Here is a 10,922-nt window from a genome sequence, read left to right as displayed (position 1 = left end):
GTTGGAAGATACCACCTTGTCGGTAGTACAAATGTAATATCCTTACAACACGCGGAACTTTTGCCAGGCATATCTAGGAATTTGGGAAGATTAATTGATATCCTTAATGTGCAATGTATGATTATGACGCATTGTTATGTACACGCAGACGGAACCAGGACAATCTATAGATGACATTTGCACTGTGTTTGGACAATTTGTTCGCAGAAAGTAACCGTTTTTGTCTATGAATACTTGAGAACATGGAAGGTATGAGATATACATTTTATGCGCAAATATTATAATACAAATCATTGTTAGTTTGGTGGATGCGTGAAAGAAAGAAAAGGAGTAGATTTTTGCAGACGTCCGGATATAAAGCGAGAACTGAGAATACGCATCTATAACATCTATTTTCTTTGTGTTAATGATATCGATGAACTAAACGGGGAAACTAAAATACAACTGTTTGCAGTATAATTCGAAGTATAGTCAAGTGCAGAGGCGTACTCACGGGGTGTCCACCGGGTGCGGACTCCTCGCAAAAGTTCCTAAGTGAACATACATTTGCAGACTTTCTCATTAAATGTAGTTATTAACAGGGAAAATATTGATGTATCATCAATATAAATCTGATCTTACACTTCATCTGTACTCTGTCTGTATCATGTTTTTGTGAAAAAGTAAGTGGAATATTTATCGTGTTTTCGAATGCAGAATAATAGTATATAGACATAGTGGCTTGTAGTATTGGAACCTTGCCCCCCGAAGCTTGGATCCCTTAGAAGAAAAAAAAAATGCATGCGCGCCTGGTGAAATGGTTAACGAATTCAGTTCACTCGATGAATCGACAGATAGTAATACACATTTCGACAGATCGACAGCATTCGACAGATACAGACATATGAAAGTAGCACAAGAATTAGGCGAAAGTCCGTGCGTTTCCTCAATTCACGTAGGAAACAACAGAAAATATCAACTACCATAAAATAATCCGTATATATATTTAATTTATTTGGAATAAAATAAATATAGAAACAACCTGTTCATACATAACTACGGTAAGTGCGTTAATTGCTAACGTAAGAACAAATATGAAACAAGGCACAAAATAAAAAAGAAAAATAAAGTTAAAGGGAATAAATATTTAGGCTTGATTGTCATTCGTATTAAGAAGCTGGGTAATAAAATGTTAAAATCTACAGAAAATTATGAAATTAAATCAGGATTTGAAATAAAAGTCTATACATTGGAAGTAGGCCAGGGAGTTTGCAAGGCAGATGTGTGCGACACGCGTTACTTTATAGATTCCCTTCATTGAACTATAGTAAGCAGTACGAAGATGGTACTTTGCGTATAATCACAGGAAGGATTGAAGTTAATTACCATGGTAATATAATTATTTATTGATAAGTATTTCCATGTTAAATTATGAAAATTATAAGCACAAGGAGGGTGAAAAAGTAGTGTGACCGACTTAGCAATGACTGAAACATAAAATAGAAAAGCGAATAAAAACAAATGCCTTTTGAGTTATGTGGAATAAAGTTTCTTCTAGCCAGTAAGGAAGAATAGGATCTGGTGCATTCATTGAATACCTGAAAAAAATCGTTTATCAAAATAGAAGGAAACACACTTATCGTTGTGGCAACTACGAACTTCTGTTTACCTCAGCCCGCCTCAGCAAGTGCTTTCTATCCGGTCCGCGCTCCGTAACCAAACTCAACGCTGCCTGCCAGCGAAAATTTCATTCTTCAGTATCGTTGAGTTTATTGCAGAAAGCAATGGCAGATACGGCATCAGCACCTGCAGCCCCGGCACAGGCTTCTCCTAAGAAGTCTGCAAAGCCTAAGAAACCAAAAACAACACCTTCTCATCCAAGAACATCAGAAATGGTGAACAACGCCATCAAGAATTTGAAGGAAAGGGGAGGAAGTTCACTGCAAGCTATTAAGAAATACATCTCTCAGAACTACAAAGTGGATGCCGAGAAGCTTGCTCCATTTATCAAGAAATACTTGAGAAGTGCAGTTGCTTCTGGGTCTTTGGTTCAGACCAAGGGAAAAGGTGCATCTGGATCGTTTAAGCTTAGTGCTTCATCGCTGAAGGAGAAGCCTGAAGGTGGATCTTCAACCAAGGCGAAACGATCAGCATCAAAGGAGAAGAAGCCTGCGAAAAAGCCAGCAGCTAAACGTCCCAAGAAGACTGGTGAAAAGAAAAAGGCTGCTGCTCCCAAACCTAAGAAATCACCATCTAAAGTGAAGAAGGCAAAAACTCCCAAGAAGCCAAAGGCCCCGAAGCCAAAGAAGGCTACAGCAAAACCGAAAAGTGCTAAGAAGGCTGCACCAAAGAAGAAGTAAATGTGTCAGTAAATCATCTGACATTTTAAAACGGCTCTTTTTAGAGCCATCAAATACTTTGAGAAGAGTAAAATTGTGCTTTTCCTATCATTATCACATGTTCATTCATAGCAATGTATAGTATACACGCAAGGGACTTTGAGTTTTCTTTTTAACCGAAGCACTTCTTGATGTAAGTGCTTTATAACAGAGGGGAATTGAGGGTGGGGAAAGAAAGCTTTCACGGGTGTCAAGAATGGTGTACTCGAAAAAAAATGGGGAACACATTACGTAATGTCAATTTGTGATCACTTACTTTTTCCTTGTTCCTATCTTCAAGTAGCGAAACAGTACAGAAAACGCACTTAATGCATTTGTTAGAAAAACTTTTGCAGGCTGACTGGGTTCGATTCTCGGTGGGAGCTCAAATGTTTCGCATTGCACGTTAATAAGTAGGTCCACGTTTGAAACAGCCTTGCTGCTGAAAGGGACACTAAACTAAAATCAACTCTTTTCAAGGCTGGGGTGAAAGAAATGTTCGAACTTATTACAACTCGTGAAAGTGAAGTAGACTGTTTCAATTTAACGTCGTACTATTATGATTTTTATGATAAAGGAGACGGGTGATTACGCCTAATGAATGATGGAAATACTGGTGTAATGAGAAAGTGTTAGGAAAAGGGAACACGCTAATAACCACGGATACCGTCTTATAATTCGTAATATTGCTATAAAGAAAAATAGTAACACCAGCAGAAATGTAGGTGTACAATTGAACTGATGTTAAGTACAAACAGACACTTAAAGAAAGTTTAGTTTAACGTTTGCATTCAACAGCGACCTCTGAGAAAATATTACTTTTGCTACCTTGGAAGAAGTACATATTTCGCCTGCGAGTTCTATGAGATTAATAACGTTGAGAAGGGCAAACAGTGGTTGAATCGAAGTTAACTTATGCAACATATGGCAAAATCGAATCCTTGACCACATAAAACGAAGATAATCAATCGGTAAACATAGGGGAAAACTAAAGAATATACTTGAAAGATAGGATGATATACGAAACGAGAGGAAAACGAAGGTAGATGTATTAACTATGCAACATACGGCGTGAGAATTTAAAAAAAAAAGATAACAAGTATGGACAAGATCCTTGTTAGGATAACAGCATCTCTAAGTAGTGTATTGGTCCTAAAAAGGACCGTTTTTGAACTCAGTGCCAGAACTTCAAACTTAAGCACGTTCCCCACGGATGCGGCGAGCAAGCTGAATGTCCTTAGGCATGATTGTGACTCTCTTTGCGTGAATAGCACACAAGTTGGTGTCTTCGAAAAGCCCTACAAGGTAAGCTTCACTTGCCTCCTGTAAAGCCATGACAGCTGAGCTTTGGAAGCGAAGATCTGTCTTGAAATCTTGTGCAATTTCTCGGACGAGTCGTTGGAAGGGCAGCTTGCGGATGAGCAATTCAGTGCTCTTCTGGTAACGACGAATTTCTCGGAGAGCCACAGTACCAGGCCTGTAACGATGGGGCTTTTTCACTCCACCGGTAGCTGGAGCACTCTTTCTTGCAGCTTTGGTGGCAAGCTGCTTTCGAGGAGCTTTGCCTCCAGTAGATTTCCTAGCTGTCTGCTTGGTACGTGCCATTGCAACTGTCACGACTTGTTTCAAATAATTGCGCGCTGAATGAAGTCAAGTTATATAAAGAGCAAAACCGTTAAATCAAGCTATTTCTCATTGGATAAAGTCAGTCGAAAAGGACAGTTCTCATTGGCTTAGACACGTTTTGTGTTTTTCCTCCGTGCTTTCCCTGCATGATCGAAGGAACAAAACCACGAGTCTTGGGCTGCTTGGGCTTGTATTTCTCGTGTGTGGTGAGCGAAGCAGTAACATATCGAAATGACAGGACGTGGAAAAGGAGGCAAGGGTCTTGGCAAAGGAGGTGCCAAGCGCCACCGTAAAGTTCTTCGTGACAACATCCAGGGTATCACCAAACCCGCTATTAGGCGTCTTGCTCGCCGTGGTGGTGTGAAGCGTATCTCTGGTCTCATTTATGAAGAGACCCGAGGAGTATTGAAAGTATTCCTGGAGAACGTAATCAGAGATGCTGTTACATACACAGAACACGCCAAGAGGAAGACAGTGACAGCTATGGATGTTGTGTATGCCTTGAAGAGGCAAGGAAGAACCCTGTACGGTTTCGGAGGTTAAGTTGGGGTTCCTCCTATTTTGGATATAAAATTGGCATAAACGGCTCTTTTCAGAGCCAACAAATTTATATAAAGGGAAAGATTTACTTTGTGCGATTTTCTGTTAGATTATAAGAATTCGTGTAACTACATTAAAGCCTTTTGATGCACACAAAATTACAGACGTAGAGAGATTAATTTGAGAAAATCATACGTTTTTTTTTACATTATGTACGTTCATGTATACGTATTCATATGTAGCAGTATTAATGCTGGAGAAGGGGTTCTGGTTGGAAATTGGCGATTTGTTGGAAGTAGCGAGCATGAGAGATGCGAAACGCAAGTCGGAATTTCTGTTCTGACAGTAGGATGTACGTATAGAGGCTTATACAACTTCTATACTGTGCTGTGAGGGGCGAATAATGCGTTAGAAACCTGAATCTTGTCCTTTATCTTGTTTACGTGGTCTTGGGTTCGATTTTTTTCTTTTGCGGTAGTGTCTATTGTGATTTACATGTAAATTAATGACACTTCGTAGCGGGTTAGTAAAATAAAGAGTAATACAAATATGAGATGTAGGTTAATGCATTGTATACTTCACATTATTTACTAAAGAAAGGCAGTAGTTACAAGAAACCTAGGCTCGCTCGTTGGGCACAGTAGCAAATGAGTTCTGAGATCAGAGAATAAGAGTAGTTGCGTATTACAAACCATATACATATAACACATATCACACAAATATGAATATCGACCTTGCAAAGAATAAATCGTACTTAAGTGTGCATTTAATGTCATTACTATGTTGCAAAAGAAATTTAGGAAAGTTTTTTGATCCGCTCTGTTCATGATGTCATTGGGGCATAGTAATGAACAATAATAAATGTCGAGAACATATTGAACAGAGTAATTTCAGCCAAGCCAACGCAAGAGAGAAACATGAGTGCTTTAAGAATGTTGGAAATTCCTTTGTCTAGCATGAAGTACATGAGAATATGTGGTATGAGGTTTTCTTCCATTGCTGAGAATCTGGGCTCGACTGTCCTGTCCTCTGGGTAATATGAGCCCGATGTACGCAAATATCAAAAAAATGTAGCTAGCGACAATACAAAAGGTAATGATCTTATAATTAATAATGTAGTGGGAACTAAGCACATCGCTGTTTGGAGTATTCTAAAGATAGTGTGACTTCCTATGGGCTTCAATTACGATCGACGACTACACATACTAATTAATCGAATAGCAGCGAGAATTTCGAATGACACTAAGCAACTATCTCAGACACTTTTGATGAGTCTGTATATCGAAAACAATTCATTTCAATCGTAAATCTCCTCTATAAAGGGGTTTGTGGCCCTCATAAGGGCCGATTTGTATGAGATATAGGTCTTACATTTATGCCTTCTTCTCAGTTTTCTTGGGCAGAAGTACAGCTTGAATGTTGGGCAAAACACCACCCTGAGCGATTGTAACTCCAGACAACAACTTGTTTAATTCCTCGTCGTTACGGATAGCTAACTGCAGATGACGTGGAATAATCCTAGTCTTCTTGTTGTCACGAGCAGCGTTGCCTGCCAACTCAAGAACTTCAGCTGCCAGGTATTCCATGACTGCAGCCAAATACACGGGAGCGCCAGCACCAACTCGTTCGGCATAGTTACCCTTTCGCAAAAGACGATGGATTCTGCCTACTGGGAATTGAAGGCCAGCCCTGCTGGAGCGGGACTTGCTCTTTCCCTTGACTTTTCCACCTTTGCCGCGACCAGACATTGTTCAATATTCTTTCGTAATAAGATGAGAGGAAAAATTGCGGCCTCCCATGAATCAAGTCAGTTTTGTTACTACTTCAAGCGTGCACCCGAGTGCATCAAATGAAAAGCAAGGCAGTTGGCGCGAATTGAAACACGTACTGTAATTTAAATGAAGTCGATAAATCGGCGGACACATCTAATTTTGCTGAACGAGTGAGTCATCATGCCACCAAAAACTAGCGGAAAGGCTGCAAAGAAGGCTGGTAAAGCCCAAAAGAATATCTCCAAGGGAGATAAGAAGAAGAAGAGGAGGAGGAAGGAGAGCTATGCCATTTACATCTACAAAGTTTTGAAGCAAGTGCATCCTGACACTGGCATATCTAGCAAAGCTATGAGTATCATGAACAGCTTTGTTAATGACATCTTCGAGCGTATTGCTGCTGAAGCTTCTCGTTTGGCCCATTACAATAAGCGGTCAACTATCACCAGCCGGGAAATCCAAACAGCTGTGCGCCTTCTTTTGCCTGGTGAACTTGCCAAGCACGCTGTAAGTGAGGGTACGAAGGCTGTTACCAAGTACACAAGCTCTAAGTAAAAATCTTCTTCAAGATTTTTCATTTCAAACGGTCCTTGTCAGGACCAACACATTATTCGAAAGAGTTAAATCACGAAATTTGCTTCATTCTGTTATGTAGAAACACCTTGAAATCCAATTTCTATATGCTGTTAGTAAAAAAGTAAAGCACATAGCGGAGATGTGTCGTGCTTGTATACGAAAGGCATTTACTCGCCGGAGATCTACACTTAGTCATAATAATTTACTTTTAAAAAGTGGTAATACATTCCGTGTTAAGTATAGTAGTAGGTGCACACGGATCGGAAATCAGGTTATTTTAATGTGCCGTGCAAATAAACAGGCTGTTAGTGTAAGAAATAGTGGGTATAACGCTTAGAATATCGATTAATCGCTATGAAATAATGTTGATAAATTATCTCTTGAAAGTACTATAAAATTAATGTTTCTAGTATTTTCGTACTTGAAGGATAATGAAATTTGAAAAAGAGATGCCAACAGCACCTGGTGTTCCCAGGCGGTCACCCATCCAAGTACTGACCAGGCCCGATGCTGCTTGACTTCGGTGATCGGACGAGAACCGGTATATTCAGCATGGTATGGCCGTTGGCAACTACCTTTTCTTCAATGTCCTGTTAAGGAAGTATGTTTTAAGTAAGAATTGACATTATTAACTATAAAGGCAAGCATATTAACGTCGTTAACATTACTTGGAATATACTAATATTCGAATAAATATTTGAATGTTCGAATGATGAGTGATTCGGATGTTCATAGTGCCACTATGTCCTATCGAGTTTACTATCACGAACCACGTATGAAATTGTATATAAATAAATAAAAATAAATCCTTTATTAAGTATTGATTACAGGAAAAAGGCAAACTTACATTCTTTAATGTACACAATGAAATGTATGAAAGATATTTTTAAGATATGTTTCACTTACCCTTTATAACGCAAGGTAGTTTTCAGTGTAGCATCCTCTTCAGCTGCGAGATAACGTAAGGCAGATGATCATTCAGTCGTGAAGCACTAAAATGTAATATACATTTTAACTATTATCGATAAGAATTATTTACTGCAGGGATGCAAATAAAGTGAGGCAAATTAGTAAATAAAAACCGATACTGTAACTGATAATGTAATTACGTATCTGTATTAGTTGTATATACAGTAATCGCACGATTATCCGCGGAGTTGGATGTTGGCATAATCGCGCATAATCAGCAGTATGAGCAGAAAAGGGAAATGAAATGAAATCTTTAGATTTACGTCGCATACTTATACCGGTTACGCTAAAGGAGACGGTGATGATGAGTACTGAATGAAGAAAGTGGGAGGAAACGGGAGAAACCCGAGAAAACCCATGAGCACGGTCTTTATGCACGACAAAGTTCACACGGCACGAGCTGGGATTGAACCAGGGACCCCAAGCACCGGAGGCCAAAAAAGGGACAAAAAGTCTTTCGTGCAACTTTCGTTTTCGGTAAAAAGTTTACACATAATTTAGAAAGAGTAGTTTTCTGGTCTTTTTATTTCACAAGTTGGTTCATGTCTATATTTTTTACATGCATAAAAAATTTTTCAACTCCCTTGCTTAGTTCCTGTTAAAGACCTCTACCTCTGATTGTATTTTTTGCACATATTCTTATTGTTTTCAGACAACATTTCTAAGAGCGTAATTTATCGTCAGCAAGAAAAGAAAAGGAAAGCCTCGGATAGTGGAATGTGTACTGTATATATATATATATATATATATATATATATATATATATATATATATATATATATATATATATATATATATACGTATTAGTATATAGTTTTATTTTATACGTCTCCTATTATTACACAATGTGCAGATATTGTGAAAGCGCAAGTAAATATGTATAACTCCCCGTTCTGCACTTAATAACTTGAAAGAAGTTCGGGGAAGGTAGTGTAACAGAAAGTGCAAACAGAAATGAGGGTTTACAGGCATTTAATATTATTCCGTAGTAGTATGATTTTTTGTAAAATATATATATATATATATATATATATATATATATATATATATATATATATATATATATATATATATATATATATATATATAAACATACATATTCAATGATATAGTAAGAGGTTAGCAGCACTGATAGAACTGCAGAAAGTACAAAACCGTTAATAAGAAAGAGAGAGAGATGGTGGCCGCTTTTGTGCTTTTCATTGGCTAATTCCGAATTGCGCGCGAATACGTACGAGATTTCTTTCTTTTTCCTCTTCGCAGCCCAGATGTTGCCAATTAGAAGTTTTTAGTACTACATTTGTATGAAAATGTTGCCTTTAAGAAATGTGGTTTGCATACGGAGAAAAGAGCAAAATGAATATTTATCTTAGTGGGCATGAAAAAAGACGAAACATTTTGCAAGATGGACACACGAACTTCCTTAATGCAGGCGTTCAGTACATTATTGTAAAGAAAAAAACACTAAAAAGAATTACTTCAATATCCCTAGCAACATTCAACAATTCATAGAGAAAAATCTTTATTTTGAGAACAATGGAAAACTATGTAATTGTAGATAACTACTAAATTTAATGATTAAGGAAAACGTTTAGGCCCGGCCCTTCAGAAAGAAAGTGCACAGAATTTTCTCTCATGGAAGCAATTGCAAAATCAACATTTTGTTTGCAGTTATAATTAGAGGATCTATATACAGGGTGTTCGAAAAAGAATGTATCCTCTTGAAAGAAAATATTCTCTGGGCCCCTAATCCTTTATATACCGAAAGGAAGTTTGTATAGCATTTTTTCTTACCTTCGTTAGAAGAATTGAAAGTGACTACTATCGTGACACGGGAGATATTTGATCGATAGTCGAATTACTCCCATGCTCGAATGAACACGTCTCTTGTAAGGAGAGGAAAGGCTTCTGTGATCCGCTATCGCAGCTGTGTCATATCTGCAGAGAATGTTAGGACACAAACGTGATCTTTGAGAGCCTCGTGAAAAGAAGTCGCATAGTATCATGTGTGGAGACATCGGGGCCATCTGAAGAACGCTTCATCATTAGGACCAAGGGCGAGTTACGAAACACTCTGGGATATATTTATTAACATAACTTCTCGTCATTCTGCAAGTGTGGTGGAGCTCCATCCTATTGGAAAAGGAAACCTCGGGAGCCCTCTTCATGTGTAGGTATCGTTCACATCTGAAGCATGTGAAGATAGATTACTGTACTATCGTGTACCTAAAATCATTTTCTACGAATACGAACATGTCTACACTGAAGGCAGTGCAGCTCTTTTTCTCTTTTTTTTTTGGTCATGTATTGTAACGCGGGGCAATGCACACAATAACATGTAATGTTGTGTATCATCATAAAGGGCCAGGGCGATGATTGGATCTTGATGGACGTGGAGAACTGATAGGTGATGTGAGTGGTATTGTGATCTATGGTTGTATGTTTACTGATGAATGCATAAGGAGAGGTGAAGGGGTTGCCTTTTTTTTTATGTCGATCGGCAGGGAAGCGATTGGGAAACTTTTGACTTTGTTTTTCAACCGAATATATTGATTGAATAGGTCGCCGACAATTTTACGGGGCGTCACGTCGTTGCCTTTTTCATGTCGATCGCGAGCGAAGCGAGCGTTTTTTTTTTTTTTTTTTTTTACCGACAATATGTATTGAATCGGTTGCCAACACCTTTAGGGGCGCGTCACGTCCTTCTTTCTGTGCTGATCGCGAGCGAAGCGAGCGCGAAATTTTTGACTTTTTTTTTTTTTTTTTACCCACAATATTTATTCAATCGGTCGCCAACACTTTTAGGGGTGCGTCACGTCCTCTTTTCTCTGCTGATCGCGAGCGAAGCGAGCGCGAAATTTTGACCTTTTTTTCTCTTTTTAATTCTTTTTTTTTTCTTTAAGAAAAAATATTGATTTCATAGGTCGCCAACATTTTTACGGGATGGAACATCGTTTATTTGTTTTTCCAACCGTCTTTCTGTCTTGAGCCCCCGCCAAGTTAACTTTATGGTGGACAAAAACTATGTGCGGTGGGTTACCGCGGGGTTCTCCCGTTTCCTCCCACTTTCTTCATTCCACCACCA

At 38.5% G+C, this 10,922-nt stretch overlaps 1 non-coding gene across 1 annotated transcript; it reads right to left on the bottom strand.

Annotated features, from left to right (window-relative positions):
• Window positions 1–7,318: 7,318 nt before the first annotated feature.
• Window positions 7,319–7,437, bottom strand: LOC145677914 (5S ribosomal RNA). Its single transcript, XR_014130090.1, has one exon. It is a non-coding gene; the product is annotated as a 5S ribosomal RNA (ribosomal RNA).
• Between the last annotated feature and the right edge of the window lie 3,485 nt (window positions 7,438–10,922).

This window comes from Thermobia domestica, unplaced genomic scaffold, assembly GCF_964235325.1.
Source record: "Thermobia domestica unplaced genomic scaffold, izTheDome1.hap1.1 HAP1_SCAFFOLD_1595, whole genome shotgun sequence".
NCBI lineage: Eukaryota > Metazoa > Arthropoda > Insecta > Zygentoma > Lepismatidae > Thermobia > Thermobia domestica.
Note: the sequence above shows the minus strand (reverse complement) of the source record. Positions and strands in the feature narration are given on the sequence as shown.